Source organism: Eucalyptus grandis, chromosome 7 (genome assembly GCF_016545825.1).
Source record: "Eucalyptus grandis isolate ANBG69807.140 chromosome 7, ASM1654582v1, whole genome shotgun sequence".
Classification (NCBI taxonomy): domain Eukaryota; kingdom Viridiplantae; phylum Streptophyta; class Magnoliopsida; order Myrtales; family Myrtaceae; genus Eucalyptus; species Eucalyptus grandis.
Genome location: NC_052618.1, coordinates 53,080,391 through 53,099,157, shown reverse-complemented (window position 1 = coordinate 53,099,157; position 18,767 = coordinate 53,080,391). Strand labels below are relative to the sequence as shown.

Genomic DNA, 18,767 nt, shown 5'->3' with positions numbered 1-18,767 from the left:
CCTAAATTCATTTAATAATCAATTTGGGCATATTTAATCTTTATATAGCTTCACGACCTACTCCCAAAATAAGGTAGTTCTATGGGCATATTTAATCTTTATATAGCTTCACGACCTACTCCCAAAATAAGGTAGTTTTGTCTTTACCAGCAACTCATCGAAACCGCAATTCCACAACAGAGTTTAGCTTAGGAATCGAATTTTCATTTGACATTTTATTTGGTATGTCCTATGTTGCTAACATCCCACATGGTCATGGAATAAGGAAAAAAATTTACGTGAATGCAATTTCTTTCTTGGGGAAAAGTCAAAATAGAAAAAGGAATCCCATCGTAAAATCTTTCTTCAATATATGTGAAGACAACAAGGTCCTCATATACTCTTCCATTTGAGTTGAAATTATCACGCATGGCACTACATCGAGATTTATAGTTTGCACTGAATTTTGTGATTGGATTGAATTTTAATTTTTATTCGATTTAAATTTTACGGTCCACAAATGTTGATTTTTGTAATCCGAAGCGTTCGAGATTTTGACATTATATCTATGATTTTTTTTTTTTGGAATCTAAGTATTTTAAGTTACGGTGGAAAAACAAAAGGAATAAATTTTTCTTTTAATTATTTGCAAACAAGCAAGCTCATCTTATTACGTCATTGAGATAATAAATTTAGTTTACAAGTGAAAAATAGAAATTCTTCAGCACGCTTGTCTCTTGCTATCATTGAAGTGTTTAGTGTCATGCGAAATATAAGCAATTTATTAATTATTAAGTGTTCTAAAGGTTCAATACATGCAAGGTTAATAAAATATCGAGATATTGAAAGTATAGTCAATTGTGATCAAGAGGCAAATGCCTTCAATGCTTCGATTGTCTTTGTGTTCTACGCAATTAGTATCTCGAAATTGAATTACACATATAAAACAAATGTCCATGACTTTCATTATGACTTACGTTAAAAGTACCCGATGCACTTGTTAAGCAATTTGGATAAGCATGGCACTACATCGAGATTTATAGTTTGCGCTGAATTTTATCATTGGATTGAATTTTAATTTTTATTCAATTAAAAATTTACGGTCCTCAAATGTTGATTTTTTTTAATCTAAAGTATTCGAGACTTTCACATTATATCTATGATTTTTTTTTTTTTTTTTTGGAATCTAAGTATTTTAGATTACGATGGAAAAAAAGGGAATATATTTTTCTTTTAATTATTTGCAAATAAACAAGCTCGTCTTATTAATAAATTACATCACTTAGATAATAAATTCAGTTTACTAGTGAAAAACGTAAATTCTTCAGCACGCTTGTCCCTTGCTAACATCGAGCATCATGCAAAAGATAAACAACTTGTTAATTATTAAGTGTTCTAAAGGGTCGAGACATGCAAGGTTAATAAATTATCGAGATATCAAAAGTATAGTCAATGGTGATCAAGTTGCAAATACTTTCAATGCTTCGATTGTCTTTGCATTCTACACAATTAGTGCCTCAAAATTGAATTACACATATAAAATGGTGTCCAAGACTTTCATTATGACTTATGTTAAAAAGTACCCGGCGCACTTATAAGCAAATTTAATAAGAAAATATTCTATTTCGAGAGTATCAACTGTACATATTAAGAAAGAAGTTGGTGCGTAGAAACTTTACTTATTTTCTTTTTATTGAATTGTTCATCAAAAAATGTCTTTGGGACCCGCTTTGTGACTTATCCGTTCCTCTGCTCAGTGGGAGGACCCGCATTGGTTGGTGCATTGGTTTGGTTGGTAGGAGTAACATCGTGCTCTCTCCCGAATGACATTGTCGGAACCCATTTCTTAATTTTTGCAAAGACGGAGTGTTTTATTTATTGCAAGCTCCACTAGTTTCCGAAAAGACTTGGCGCCCCGGACTCACGGACTCGCCATGCCGCCTCGACGGAGTCCTGAACCCGACCGACCTAGAATGGACACAAACACGATAATAATTTCCATTGGTATATGTTATCGGACCGCACATTTCTTAAGAATTGTCGAAAGAATAAGTCAAAAATGGAATGGGTACGAGTAAAATGCGCAGGATGATTGTGGACAAATATTAAAAATCAGAGGATATGACCAGTTCCTTCGCAAAATGATGTGAGATGGATTGTTTCAATGAATTTGGGGAGCACAATAGTCAAATAGTGGGGTTGGTGACCGCACGACGCGGGCTCATGCAAAAGCGAGTCAATACCATGGAGTCAAATAAGACCATTTTATAATCCCACTTGTACTTCAAAAATACTGAGAAGAGCACAAGTCATTTGAGCAGAAAAAGTAATTTAGTGCTAATTTCTAGGGGTCACAATTTCATGGATTTTTTTTATTAAATCAAATTTTGGTTTGTGCCCTTAAAATCATTTTCCTTTCAAATATTAAAGTAAATTGCCAAAATGGGAAATAAACATTTTACTAGAAAAGACATAAATATTGAGCAAAAGAAATTTCGAAATGAAACGAAATAAGTCTAAAAGAAATCGATCACTCTTATCTTTTTCTTTTCTTATAACATCTTCATTAAAAGAATTTGTCTTGATATTACTTATTAGATTCCTCCAATGATGCATTTCCGAGGTCTTCCTTCCCGTGACGTAACCCGAGAGCCATCCTCATTGTTCCCCAACTGGGGAGGCCATTTCTTGTTAGTGCCTGGTGGAACAGTGTCAATGTGCCTAATCATCACTTAAACGACACCAAACACCGGTTCATTCCCTCCCATGATTTCCCTATTCAAAATCTCCACCCGGTCGGGAATTTCAATTCGGAAACCATCTTTAACCCGTCGACTAACCCGTCGGCCTAACCTACTCGACACTCAATGGCGGGCGGGCCTCTCCTCTATTTAAACGTCCGATTTGTAGGTGAACAGACTCAGGAAATTCACTAGCTTCTTTAGCGCATGTGAATTTCCTTCAGAGCAAAACACACACAAAAAACGCCACCGCGCTCTTCCTCTCTCTCGCGCTCGCTCGCTCGCTCCTCGCTCGATTTCGACTCCTCTTCTCGGGCTCTCGGCCGCTCTAGACGTTCGCATTCACACGAGCGCGAAGATGGACATGGACACGGCAGCGTGCAACGGCGAGGGCTCCCTCGGGCTCTGCGCGGGGGCAGGCGGTGACCCACTCAACTGGGGCGCGGCTGCCGCGGCCCTCACGGGGAGCCACCTCGATGAGGTGAAAAGGATGGTTGAGGAGTCCCGGCGGCCTGTGGTCCGCCTCGGCGGTGAGACGCTGACCATCGCACAGGTGGCGGCCATCGCAGGGCGGGAGGCCGGCGCGGCGGTCGAGCTGTCGGAGGCGGCCGGGCGGCAGTCAAGGCCAGCAGCGACTGGGTGATGGAGAGCATGAGAAACGGCACGGACAGCTACGGGGTCACCACCGGCTTCGGCGCCACCTCGCATAGGCGGACCAAGCAAGGTGGTGCTCTGCAGACGGAGCTCATAAGGTAAAAAAAGAAGAAAAAGAAGAAGTGCTACTTCGATATATTTCTTTAAATTCTCATTCGGTTGTTTTTATTAACAAATATTCGCAGATATATCGAAAATACTTGTCAAGCAATCGATAATGAAAAAAAATGCTGATTTTAGGAGATGGGTGCGATAATACATTATTCGGGAATTGTAATTATCAAGAAGTGGATATTTAAAAAAAAAAAATCAAGTAAAATCCTTTATTTTAATTTAAAATTAACACCTGTCATCTGGGGTATAAATGGTCCCCTTGTGAAGGGCTGCCAAGTGCTGGCTAAGCTTCCTTTCCATAAAAGGTATATACCCAAACGTGCAAGTATCAACCCAAAGGCCGAAATCAATTTCTCTATATTTTTAAATATTAGGTAACCAAAAAATAATATGGGAGAAGATTAATGAATTTCAAAGACGACCCGTAATAATTACTTTTTGAATACCTAATTTCTCATTTTTCAATTAATGAGACTTACCTTTGCTATAATTAAATAAGTCTCTAAATCGATGTTCACATTTCCTTTGCTATAATTAATAATATGTTGCTGACGAAATTTTCCGATTGAGCCAGGTTCTTGAACGCCGGCATATTCGGCAACGGGACCGAGTCGTGCCACGTGCTGCCCCACTCGGCGACCCGGGCCGCGATGCTCGTGAGGATCAACACCCTCCTCCAGGGCTACTCAGGCATCCGTTTTGAGATCCTGGAGACCATGGCCAAGCTCCTCAACCGCAACATCACCCCGTGCCTGCCTCTCAGGGGTACCGTCACGGCCTCAGGCGACCTGGTCCCCTTGTCCTACATCGCCGGGCTTCTGACGGGCAGGCCCAACTCGAAGGCGGTCGGGCCAAATGGCGAGTCCCTGAACGCCGTCGAGGCCTTCCGCCTTGCTGGGATCAAGCACGGGTTCTTTGACCTGCAGCCCAAAGAGGGCCTCGCGATCGTGAATGGCACGGCAGTCGGGTCTGGGCTCGCTTCCATTGTCCTGTTCGAGGCGAACATCCAGGCCGTCCTCTCAGAGGTTCTGTCGGCGATCTTCGCCGAGGTGATGCAAGGGAAGCCGGAGTTCACTGACCACTTGACCCACAAGCTCAAGCACCATCCCGGACAAATTGAAGCTGCAGCTATAATGGAGCACATCTTGGATGGGAGCTCCTACGTGAAGGACGCTCAAAAGCTCCACGAGATCGACCTCTCCAGAAGCCGAAGCAGGACCGATACGCGCTCCGCACGTCCCCGCAGTGGCTCGGCCCCCAGATCGAAGTGATCAGGGCCGCCACCAAAATGATCGAGAGGGAGATCAACTCTGTCAACGACAACCCGCTGATCGATGTCTCCAGGAACAAGGCTCTCCATGGAGGAAACTTCCAGGGGACCCCGATTGGCGTTTCCATGGACAACACCCGTCTTGCCATCGCCTCCATCGGCAAGCTCATGTTCGCGCAGTTCTCCGAGCTCGTTAACGACTTCTACAACAACGGGCTGCCCTCTAACCTGTCTGGGGACGGAACCCGAGCCTGGATTATGGCTTCAAGGGAGCCGAGATCGCCATGGCCTCATACTGCTCGGAGCTGCAGTTCCTTGCCAACCCTGTGACCAACCATGTCGAGAGCGCGGAGCAACACAACCAGGACGTGAACTCCTTGGGCCTGATCTCGTCGAGGAAGACTGCAGAGGCCGTCGACGTGCTGAAGCTCATGTCCTCCACCTTCCTGGTCGCCCTGTGCCAGGCCATCGACCTGAGGCACCTGGAAGAGAACCTCAAGAGCGTGGTCAAGAACACGGTGAACCAGGTGGCCAAGAAGGTCCTCTACGTCGGGTCCAACGGCGAGCTCCACCCGTCGCGGTTCAGCGAGAAAGACCTGATCAAGGTGGTCGACCGGGAGCACGTCTTCGCCTACATTGATGACCCCTGCAGCGCCACGTACCCCCTGATGCAGACGCTGAGGCAGGTCCTCGTGGACCATGCGCTGGACGACGTCGACCGGGAGAAGAACCCCAGCACCTCCATCTTCCAGAAGATTGGGGCTTTCGAGGAGCAGCTCAAGGCACTCCTCCCGAAGGAGGTCGAGAACGCGAGAGCTCAGTTCGAGAGCGGGAACTCGGCGATCGCTAACAAGATCAGGGGGTGCAGGTCGTACCCACTGTACAGGTTCGTGAGGGAAGAGCTCGGGACCGGTTTGCTCACGGGGGAGAAGGTCGGCTCGCCGGGCGAGGACTTTGATCTGGTGTTCTCCGCCATGTGCGAGGGCAAGCTGATCGATCCTTTGCTGGAGTGCTTGAGGGACTGGGATGGTGCTCCGCTTCCCATCTGTTAGGAACTTTTCCAAATCCTGAAGACTGCCTCATAATTTAATTTGCACTATTCTTGGTATGTACTTAGAGAGTTTTTCATGGTCGAGAAACTGCGGTTAAAATTGTAATGTCTCTTATGTCTTTTGTTCAGTTCTTTCTTATTCAAACCCCCCCCACCACGATGTCTATTTGTACTTGGAACTTCATCAGTGTAACAACAATGTTGAAACACGTGAAGGAAAATATTATACAACATACATTTCGTTACATTCTTCATTCTTATAAAGGATCGTGACATTTGCTCTGCATTGTGAGCTAATTATTAACGGGTACATCTTATTGTATCTCCCAACTTGACCCTACCAAATGTAGAATTGGAATGAACATGTATTTCTTAAAGGGAGCTAACCTCATTAGGAATTTGTGTGGACTTATCCTACTCGACTAAGTGGGTTGCGTATTAAGAGTCAATATTGTATCTAAGTTCATGAAAAGGAACACGTTAATATAACGTGAAAACACATTCATACAATATATGCATCATGATTGATTTAGTCTGTCACATTACTTTAATTAAATGAATGTATATCATTTTAGGGCTTCTCATGAATAAAAAAGTTAAAGGCTACACATCTTTGCTTAGGCCCACAATGATGCCCGACCAACCTCTTTGGCATGACTTTTGGAAGAGGTTGACCTATCGAGCATGAATTTCTATGCGGGTTGGCCCGAAAAGGCAATAAATCTTTTGGGATGGGACGTATATTCCAAATTGAGCGGTTGCCTCGAGAGTAGGATGACTCTATGATTGGCAATTATGAGACACTGTTCCAAGACAAATATCACAACTTTGGATTTTCCTCGATGCACTCTGCCTAACCCATGTGGAGGTTTCTGCCCAAAATGGTAACCTAGCTAGCAAAACTGAAGTGTCACATGGATCTATTTAGGACATGTCACAGTCGATTCCTAGTGTTCGAACCTCAAAATTATGGCCCCAAAGCCGAAGAGAATCTCAAGGAGTGTCGGATACCGGGAGTGTCAAAATTTGGCATGGAGGGACAGTTAAATGCCAAAAGTTAGGAAAATGACACTTGAGTGCCAAAATCGGAGCAAAATTGATCACTTAAGTGGCATTCCGGCCAAAATGCTGACGTGGCGATTTTCCGGCAAAATAAGTGCAAAACGGCGTTATTTTGACGTTGACGTGGTAAAAAATTAATATAAAAATTAGTTAAATAAATTTAAAACTAAATTTATTTAAAACATTTTAAAATAAAAATACAAATATTAAACAATTAAACAATTAAAAATTACATTTATTTATTTATTTATTTATTAAAAAAAGGGGAATGGGTGACTAAGGGCTAAGCCATCGCCATCGTTGCCTCCCCACCGGTGCCGGGAAGGGTCGGCGACAGAGGGGGGAGGGTCGGCTAGAGTCGCCGGGCCCTTGCCAGGGGCCAACGACCTCGGCCGACCGGCGGCGAGGACCTGCAAGCCCTCGTTCCCAATCTGGGAGAGGGTCACGGTCCTTGCCTAAATCCCCGCCCTCGCTCGACCAGGCCAAGGGCCATTGCCCGCTGAGGTTCGCAACCCTCGCCCAGATCGGGGGCAAGGGCTCGCGAGCCCTCGCCCGGCTGGGCCAAGGGCCATCGCCCGCTGATGAACTTCAACATAAAAAGTTTCAAATGATATAATAAAAAAGATTGTTGTTTGTTTATGCATAAGTCCCATCAAATGAAACCGTAGGAATCGGAAACAAAAGGGCAATGAGATCATGGGAAAACTCGTAAAATAATAGTTGCAATGCATTTGAGAGAGAGAGAGAGAGAACAAAAGGGCAATGAGATCATGGGAAAACTCGTAAAATAATAGTTGCAATGCATTTGAGAGAGAGAGAGAGAGAGAGAGAGAGAGAGAGAGAGAGATTCCCTCCAAGTTCTTGGTATAGATTATGAAGTGACGAGCACATATGCATGTCCGAATCACTTCTTAATGTCCAAAGGGTTCCAAATTCCAACGTAATGAGGTATCAATGCCATTACATGTTACTTTAATCAACTCTTGTACATGTGGATGTCAAGTCACAAGCGGTTCCGTGTTGGAAGACATGGAGCATGAGTCATCAAAAATGGATCTTGAAGCAGAGAATCCATACTTTTCTGAAAGTTGGAGGTAGAATTCAAGTTGAAATTGATGAAAGCAGGTAACCACGTTTGAACTTCAATTTACTATTAACTCGACGGTAAACCCACACTACCTTCCATGCCCTTCTGTGCGCTTCGCTATTATCAAACCATAACTCATCGAATTCGTATATGTTGGAGAAAACTTCATTATTTATTTTGAAGCTGACAAAACGTTTCCATCAATCTAGTCTGAAGACTTGCAGACTCTTTCATCAAAGTCTGAAGACCGCTAGACTACCAGACTCAAGATTTAAAGTCTACCCTCATTGACAGTTTCTAGACCGTCGAAGAAGATTTATCTATAATTGAGTATTTCTTTACGGATTTGATTCAAGCAGCTAAAGAAGATCTCACAGTTGGAGAAAGCATCTCAAGATCTATTATTCGTTTTTGATTAATTCGGGTAATTTGGATATGTTGATTGGCGAAGTATACTTGGAAGGTTCTACTTATGGAAACCTAGATCCTAATTGTATGGACGAGTAAGATTGGTGGGCTATCATCACATTCCTTAAGTAAATCGAGATCTCCCTAAATTGATTCTGTCCAACGGGTAGATTGAAAGAACTCTTTTGGAAGGTGCCAACGGTTATGAAGGCATGGAGGAGTATATAAGGAAGACGCTCTAATTATTCGAGTGTGTGCGTGATAGATAAATTCCAAAGTCTGAAACTCCTTGTTCTTGCTGATTCAAATGTTGAGCGTAAATTTGTACTCAAAAGAGAGTTTATATATTTGTGAGGCCTTGAGGAAGTGTAGCAGAGTCTCTACACTATGAAATCAAGGACGTGATACTGTAACGACTCTTTTGATTCATAGTGAAATCCAGTCAGTGGGCTGTTAGTGCAGGAGAATAGACGTAGGCTTGGATTAAGCCGAATCACTATAAACCTTGTATTTTTATTCCTTTCCCTGAACTCTTTTACTTTGTTCGTAATTTTATTTAATTGTTAAAGTCTAATTTCCTTTTCAAAGTCTACTGTTAACCAGACTCAGGTTAAAAGTAAAGTTCTACACTATATTTTGCAAAATTTGTTTTCACACCTATTCACCCCCCCTCTAGGTGCACATACTAGCACTTTCAATTGGTATCATAGCCTATGTACTCATTTAAATTGAAGTATTTTTTACTTCAAAGGTAATGATCCATAGCTAGTATGTTGGCTCCAGGTTTGGTTGAAGGGCAAAGCAACACCAGACCGCCTTATTTTGATGGAAATGAATACAACATATGGAAAACAAGATGAAAGCATTCTTAAGATCGAAAGATCATTTGGAATAGGATGTGGTAGACAAATGAATCATTCCTAAAGCTACAATAGTCTCAGAAAGGGAAAAAGAAGCTATTGAAGCTAGCGAGATGACTCAAGAAGAGATAACCAAGAAACAAACTCTTCATGCAAAAGCAATTTATTCATTATATTGTGCATTATCTCCTACTTAATATAATAGAATATCTTCTTATAAAACAGCTAAAGAAGTTTGGGATAGGCTGCACATCACCTATGAAGGAACCGATTGAGTGAAAAAAACCAGAATCAATATTCTGCTCGGTCAATATGAAGCCTTCAAGATGAAATTAGGAGAATCCACCACTAACATGTTTAGTCATTTTACAGATATCGAGAATGGTCTTGAGTATCAAGGTCAACCAATCTCTAGACCCATGAAGGTTAACAAACTGCTGCGTGGACTTTCCAAAGATTGGAATCACGTAAAGACCTCAATAAGGGAGACACAAAGGATCATGCCACTCTCCATTGACGAATTGGTTAGCACTTTTCAATCTTATGAAGTGGAGCAAATCAATGAAGATGAAGATCCCAAAGATAAAAAAAAATCCATTGCTTTAATATCTAATGATGATTATGATGTTACAGATTCTGAAGACGATATGGACGATGAAGAGATTGCTCCCATGATAAGAAGGTTCAGAAAACTGAACAAAAAGGGAAGAAGATTCAATTGGAAGAAACAAAGTTCTCAAAAGTTTCAAAATAAATGAGCTGAGGACAATGAATCCAATAAAGATGTGATTTGTTTTGAATGCAAGAAAAATGGACACATCAGACCCAACTATCCCTTGCTAAAGAAAAAGAAAGGAAAAGCTGAGAAATACAAAAATGCGCTCAAAGCAGAAACTTTGAGTGATATCGAATGCAAAGAGAGCGATGATGATTATGTTAATATTTGTCTAATGGCACAATCGAATCGATTCAGACTCTGAGACAGATCTGAGACTTAGACTCAGACAGTGAAATCGAGGTAAGTAATTTAAAAATTCCTACTAAAGTCTCTAAATATATTGATGAAGCGTATCGAGTCTCAAAACCTCTCTTAAGAGGATTTCCGAGCTAAAAAGGGAAAATTCTGCACTGAAACAATAGGAGTTGTTTGGAAAGAAAATGTTGAAAATTTAGAAAAAAAAAGTGTTATTACTTTAAAAGAAAATGCAGACTCTCTTTCAAAAGAAAACACACTTTTGAAAAATGATATCTCAAGTATTTCAAAAAGGTTTTCTATAGGATATGAGAAATTGGAAAAGATTCTTTCAGCACAAAGACCTTACTTTAACAAATCAGGATTAGGAATGACTTCTGAAACCATTCCTCTAATTGATTTTCCAAAAGTAAAGGAAAGAATCAAACAAAGACCTACAAAAGATTTTTATAGAAATCATTTTCAAAAGTCTTTGTAAAACCTGTTGGCCATAGTGCTCTTAAATGTTCTAAGTGCAACAGCTCAGAACATTTTGAGAAAGAATGTCTCATGGTTTGGAAACCTGTTAAGAAGGTTTGTGTAAATACCATATATTGCACTAACTCCATTGGACGCAAGAAAATGTGAGTACCAAAGAAAGTTTAAGTTTTTTTTTTAAATGCAGGTCACTATTAAGAAAAAAAGTCAAATGGTACTTGGATAGTAGATGCTCAAGACATATGATAGGGGATTCAAGTTGTTTCATAAAACTTATGCAAGTTAACGATGGAAAAGTCTCTTTTGGAGGAAATAGCAAAGGAAGAATTGTCGGATGCGGAACAATAAAGATTGGAAGCTTCACAATCAACAACGTTTCCTTAGTGGAAGGACTAGACTACAACTTGCTGAGTATCAGTTAACTGTGCAACACAGGTTTCAAAATCAATTACCAAGAATGAATATGTTCAGGAACCAGTAAAGACTTCTCTCAAACTTTCACGGGGCAAAGACATGGGAACATCTATCTTTTGGACATCAAACCAGAAAAATCTCAATGTCTAATTTTAATTCAAGAGGAAGCTAATCTTTGGCATAAAAAACTTGGCCATATCAACATGAAGCAAATAGTCAAGATCTCTGCAAAGAAGCTTGTTCGTGGACTACCCAATCTGACATACCAAAAATCTTATCTATGCACACCATGCGTGTTGGGAAAACATGTTAGAAGTTCTTTTAAACCAATAAATCAAGTTTCCACTAATCGTGTACTGAAGCTCCTACATATGGATCTTTTCGGACCAATTAGGACTCAAGCATTGGTGGAAAGAAATATTGCCTAGTAATAGTGGATGATTATTCATGATTTACTTGGGTATATTTCTTGGCAAGTAAGTCTGAAACTTTTTCTTATTTCATAAAGTTTGCTAAGAAAGTACAAAATGAGAAATGATATGTTATTTCAAGTATACGGACAAACCATGGAGGTGAGTTTGAAAATCAAGATTTTCCTAAATTCTGTGATGAATCTAGTTTTCAGCATGTGTTCTCCTCTCCATACACTCCAGAACAGAATGGAGTTGTGGAAATAAAGAATAGATTGTTGCAAGAAATGACTAGAACACTTTTAATTGAAAGCAACATTTCTTCTCGTTTTTGGGTTGAAGCAGTTTCTACAGCATGTTATATTATTAATAGAGTCTTCTTAAGGCCTATTATGGAGAAAACTCCCTATGAGTTGTTCAAAGGTAAGAAGTCAATTGTTTCCTATTTTCATGTGTTTGGTTGCAAATGTTTTATATTGAAGAATACAAATGATCGAACTGGTAAGTTTGAAGAAAAATCAAACGAATGAATCTTCCTTGGATATTCAACCACCAGCAAAGTCTACGAGTATACAACAAAAAGATTCAATCTGTGGAGGAATCGATAAATATCAAATTTTAAGATCTTATACAAAATCAATCGATCCAGACTCAACCTGAAGAATCTAAACTTGCTCCAGACTCTACAAAGTCTAAATCCTCAGAAGCAGCTCAGACTTCAGAAGGTCAACAACGAATGATCGTTGAAGAATCAAATGAAGAAAAAGATCAGCAGTCTGTCAAACTAACCAGCAACTAGAAGCACAAGTCTAGTAATCCCAAAGAACTCATTATTAACGACATTGATGAAGGGATTCATACAAGATCCAAAAGGCATGAAAAGTCTAGCGTTGTAGCTCTTATTTCTGAAATAGGTACCAATAACATAGAAGAAGCTTTAACTTATGGAAGTTGGATTGAAGCTATGCAAGAAGAACTTAGGCAATTCAGTATTAACGATGTCTGGGAATTGACTCCTAAACAAAAAGGTAAATCTATTATCGGAGCTAAATGGGTTTTCAGGAACAAGATGGACGAGAAAGGAAAAGTTATAAGGAATAAAGCAAGACTTGTAGCCAAAGGATATATGCAAGAAGAATGGATAGACTATGATGAGACTTACGCTCCAAGAGTAGCAAGGTTAGAAGCAATTAGATTATTACTTGCTTTTGTTTGTTATAAGAATTTCAGGTTATTCCAAATGGACGTTAAAAGTGCATTCCTAAATGGATTTATCCAAGAGGAAGTCTATGTAGAACAATCTCCCGGTTTTGAAGACCCAAGGAAATCAGACTCTGTATTCAAATTAAAAAATGCGCTATATGGTTTAAAGTAAGCACCTCGAGCTTGGTACGACGGGTTAAGTAAGTTTTTAATCCAAAATGACTTTGTTAAAGGTAAAGTAGACGCTACCTTGTTTATTAAAAGAGAAAGTAAAAACTTTTTAATAGTTCAAATCTATGTTGATGATATTATTTTTGGATCACCTAACGAAATTTTGTCCAAGAAATTTTCTAAGCCTATGAAGGATGAATTCGAGATGAGCATGATGGGTGAACTATCCTTCTTTTTCGGACTACAAGTAAAACAATTGAAAGAAGGGACTTTCATTCACCAAGAAAAATATGCTAAAGAACTTGTTAAAATGTTCGGTTTGGAGAATTGCAAAAAGACTGATATACCAATGTCAAGTTCTTCGAAATTGGACAAAGATGAAGGAGAAAAGAAAGTTGACCAAAAGCTATACATGAGTATCATTGGTTCACTTCTTTATCTTACTGCCTCTAGACCTAACATTTTGTTTAGTGTTTGTATTTGTGCCAGATTTCAATCAGATCCCAAAGAATCTCATCTAAGTGCTGCGAAACGCATCATCAAATATGTTACAACAACCTCTAATTTAGGTCTCTGGTATCCTAAAGAATAAGACTTTACTCTCCTTGGATATTCAAACGTAGATCTAGCGGGATGCGAGTTGATAGAAAGAGCACCTTGAGCACTTGTCAATTGCTTGGTAACAGGACAAGTATCTTGGTTTTCAAGGAAGCAAAAATCGTAGCTCTTTCAATAGCGGCGAGTATGTGGCTCTTGGAAGTTGTTGTTCTCAAATCTTATGAATAAAATAATAGCTAAGAGACTTTGGAATCGAAGACTCATGCACTGAGATCAAATGTGACAACATCAACGCAATTAATCTCACAAAGAATCCAATTCTTCATTCAAGAGCAAAGCATATAAAGATTCGACATCACTTTATTAGAGACTATGTTCAGAATGGAGAAGTCTTGATTCAATTCATTGACTCAAAGAATCAGCTGGCGGATATTTTTACAAAGCCATTGGAGAAAAGTCAATTTGAGTCTATTCGATTCAAACTTAATATCTTAAATTCTGAAGAAGTTCAGACTCAGTGATAAAAGTCTAAAGATGCTCGAGACTCGAAGATAAAGAATCACGACTATAAATTATTTCAATTTTAGAAATTTATCTTTTGAATAAAAAAAACTCGAAAAGGTACACTTGTTTATTAATCCATAATGGACTGATCTTATCTTCCCAAGTTTTCATAATTATAGCAATCATTCCTTTTCGAAAAAGAAGTTATCTTTTGAAATGACAGTTATATATTTTCAAAAAGGCAGTTATTTTTTAAAAGGCATTTTCTATTTTTCCTTTTACAACGATCCGTATACCCCATTTCAATTGCCTTATATACTGATCGTCTTCTTCATGAACCCAAGAAGCAAAAAACTTCACTTTCTTACTTTTACTCTCTAGTTTAATCCTCAAAGTTTTCATCTTTCTCACAAATCAAGTTTGAAATCTCTCAAAGACTGTGACAATGACTTCTCAAAGAAAGTACTCAAGGATTGCAAGCAAGGGACCACAGCATATGCGTGAGGGTCCTACGCACTTTGATCGATCGAGGAAGAAGAATCTTCAAGGCAATAGCAGAATCCACAATATTCTCAACCGCGTCATTCTCCTCGCGCTAGACCACAGGATGCTCAACAACAAGCGGAGGAAGAAATTATTGAGGATGCAGAACTCGTAAGAACTTTAAAGCCTGCTTTTACCTTCAAACTCTACTCTGCCTTAAAGGTGGAGGTTCTGCTTTGAACTTTATTGATGAATTTTTTAAAGAAAATGGGTACCGAAATGAAACCCACTTTTTACGAACGATGGAATGTTTGGGAATTGCTCCTGCGGGCTTGGTAGAAAGAGCTTTTGCGAATATCCCAAGTGATCCTCGTGTTGGAGGACATAATCAACCTGATGGAAATGATGATGAAAATATGTTCACTCATTTTAAGCCTAGAATGGGTGTTGCTGCGAATATTTGAGGAAAAATGCCAGATTTGTTTCGTTCTAAGGAACATAAGTGACTTACTCTAAGTTGCTGAAGTGAGGGGTGATGAATCCAAGGAGTGTGGATTTTGATTTTCTCGACTCTCTAAACGTAAAGTTGCGAGAGAAATTCACTTTACTTCAACTTGAACGATTTTGCTCTGAAATAATAGTAGCTCATCCAAAACTTACTACATATTTCTATTCCAATCTAAGCTTTTTGGATGTGAATAGATTTTCCTTCAGTGTTAGAGACCAAGATTATGTGGTTGATATGGACATTCTGGCTGATGTGATTGGAGTAGAGAGAGGGGAATTCCAATCAATTAGTGTGTCTATCGGTCGTGCGACTGTAGAGCTTGTTCGGGATGGAATGACAGAAGGATGAATTTCGTACTTGAGGATGAATGCCTCAAATATCTTGCTTCACAAGATTGTGATCAATTTTCTTAGACCCAAATCGACTTCAAAGACTGACGTCCCCAATTTGGAAGCAAAGCTGATGTATGCTATCAATGCTGGCAAAAAGTTCTCTCTGCCACACACTATCATGTTTCACATGTATAGATCGATGGTGAAGGACAAGGGCCAACTTCCTTATTCAGCACTTGTCACTAAGTTATTCAGACATTTTAATATTTAGCCTCCTAAAATTTTGTGTTCGAACCTATGATCAAATGGTGGTGGGATTTAAGATGGTTTCTAAAATGCGTCTGAAGGAGTTGAACAATGCTTTGGAGCGATTTAAGGAGAAAACCCCTATCAAGACTCATCAAGTCTCTATGGCTGTAAAACGGAAAGGTAAGGAGCCCATGACAGCTTTATCTAAGAAAAGGAGAGCACTCATCTTGCAGGATGAAGACTCTTGCCTTAAGGAACTTACAGCGTTTTATTCCAAAGACAGAAGAGAGAGAGAGGATCAAGACAGAGAAGAAACAGAGCAGAGGAGTAAAGAGAGGGAATCGATGAGGAAAGAAGCGAGAGGAAGAAAGAACTGTAAGAAGAGAGAGAAGAGGAGAACAAGAAGAGACAGAGCATGAAGAGTACTTCTCTCCACCTGAAGGCACTAAAACATGGGGAGCTACTGAAAAAAGAGGTACATCTTCAATTGCTTTTACTAGTGAAGATGTTAGTCATTCTCCTACTAATCCAAAAGATGTATATGCCTCTCAATTTCCTGAGGAAGGTCATGAGATTTCATCTCCAAATCTGGATGCTCATGCTGAAATGTCATTATCTGCCAATACTCCACAAACTGATCATGCTTAAGCAAGCACTCAAACTGACAACTCAGCAGATTTTAGAAGATTGCTTGATGTTCTTATGGAGATGCGAGGCCAGATTTATGTTTTGGGATGCGAAGTTCAAAACATGCAGAATGCCAGTCAAGCCTCTTCAATTTCTTTGAACAATCAAGTTCAGGCCCTTAATCTTCAAGTTCAAGCAACTGCCAAGGGTGAGGAAGTAGCGCAACTGAAGGAGGATCTGAGAAAGCTGGAGGAGACTGTCAAGTCAATGGGAGATTTCCAGCTTATTCGCGTTCCAAAACAATCTTAATTTTATCCAATTCTCTTTTCGTTTCTACCTTTTTAATGCTGATAAAAAGGGGGAGAAGTTGATGCCGATTTGACTTTTGTTTGACTTTACTATTGACTTTACTTTTGTTTGGTTGTGACTAGTTTGGCTTGGACTATGTTTTTGGTTTGGATTGATTGATCATTTGATCATTTAATGCTTGCAGTATCTTAAGCGTTGTTGGTGTTCATGGTAAAGATAGTTGTTTTTACAGGACTAACTCATTTCCTGTGGATGCATATTCGATACTATCTTTATCCTAATCCATTTATTTTTTATGAGATATCCATGTTTGCTTAAGTATTGTCTTGCAGGTCAAAGTATCTAAATCTACAGGAAAATTTTGTCACCATAAAAAAGGGGGAGATGTTGGAGAAAATTTCCTTATTTGTTTTGAAGTTGACAAAATGTTTTCATCAGTCTAATCTAAAGACTTGCAAACTCTTTCATCAAAGTCTGAAGACCGCTAGACCAGACTCAAGATTTAAAGTCCGCCCTCATTGACAGTTTCTAAACCGTCGAAGAAGATTTATCCAGAATTGAGTATTTCTTTAAGGATTTGATTCGAGCGGCTAGAGAAGATCTCATGGCTGGAGAAAGCATCTCAAGATCTATTATTCGTTTTTGATTAATTTGGGTAATTTGGATCTGTTGATTGGCGAAGTATACTTGGAAGGTTCTACTTATGGAAACCTAGATATTGATTATATAGGTGAGCATGATTGGTGGGCTATCATCACATTCCTTAAGTAATTTGAGATCTCCCTAAATTGATTCTGTCCAACGGGTAGATTGGAAGAACTCCTTTGGAAGGCGCCAACGGTTATGAAGGCATGGAGGAGTATATAAAGAAGATGCTCTAGTTATTCGAGTGTGTGTGCGATAGATAAATTCCAAAGTCTGAAGCTCCTTGTTCTTTGCTGATTCAATTATTGAGTGTAAATTTGTACTCAAAAGAGAGTTTATACATTTGTGAGGCCTTGAGGAAGTGTAGTAGAGTCTCTACACTGTGGAATCAAGGACGTGATATTGTAACGACTCTTTTGATTCATAGTGAAATCCAGCCGGTGGGCTGTTAGTGCGGGAGAGTGGACGTAGGCTTGGATTAAGCCGAACCACTATAAACCTTGTATTTTTATTCCTTTCCCTGAACTCTTTTACTTTGTTCGTAACTTTATTTAATTGTTAGAGTCTAATTTCCTCTTCAAAGTCTATTGTTAACCAGACTCAGGTTAAAAGTAAGTTCTACACTATATTTTGCAAAATTTGTTTTCGCACCTATTCACCCCTCTAGGTGCACATACTAGCACTTCCAGTATCAAACATAACCTCGCACAACTTGTGTAATCAACGGATTGATAAGGATGTTAGGTCAGCCACCATATCATGTGATGGCGGATTTTATTCAAGTTTAGCTGTTCGACTGGTTAAAGGTGGTACAGTCCCACTTTTTAGTCTCTAATAAGCTGTCGAAAGCACAAGCATGGATACCTTTGATCTTCCCACTCAATTTAAGGTCCATATACGAGATTGAATGTGGAGAAATGGGTGCATATCTGGTATTACTGAATTCTCTGAGTCACTGACAGACTCCATCCTCAGTCCTTATTCCCTAGACTTTAGACACATCATTCCAATGTGAAACAGCCAATGGATTTCCCCAGACATGGGCAATTCCAATCATTCCTAATCCTCAAAGTGGTCGAATGTCAATGCGTCTGTCTCTCTCCCTACCTCGCACATTCAATGTTTCTTGCTTCATGTCTTCGAACTTAGGTTGGCCTGGCCGATGAACTCAACCAAATGGGGAAGCGTATAGCTCGCTCTTCTTCTGTTCGATTGACCTCTTTCGAATGTGAATTCTGGGTTTGTCTCTCCCTCTGGAGATCGATGGACACACGCATCAATCAAAGCGAGTGAGTGAACTTTGACGTGTTCTTACTCTTTCGCTTTCTAAACAATTTTGGTTAAGGATGGCGAAAGACTGTGATTCTAATGTTGTTTTTCCGAACAGGCCTCTCTATATGTGTTGACAATAGCCCTATATTTTGGAATAATATGATAAATGCAAGCAATAGAGGGATTGATTTTACCTTCTATGTTCATGGGATGTCAAGTTTTCTTCGTGACGAAAACTCGTGATGACAAATCACTTTATATATATAATTCATCTAAACTTATTTAAAGTATAGACCTAAATAAAGTGAGATGATCATATATATAACCAGTCTCGTAATCAAGGAGTAACCCGAGAATTTATCCATCAATTCAAAAACTACCATTCCCTTTTTCACGTACCAAATAG

The 18,767-nt window shown here is 39.6% G+C and overlaps 1 pseudogene; it reads left to right on the top strand.

Moving 5' to 3' along the window:
- Positions 1-2,914: 2,914 nt before the first annotated feature.
- Positions 2,915-5,937, top strand: LOC120296368 (annotated as a pseudogene).
- Positions 5,938-18,767: the final 12,830 nt, after the last annotated feature.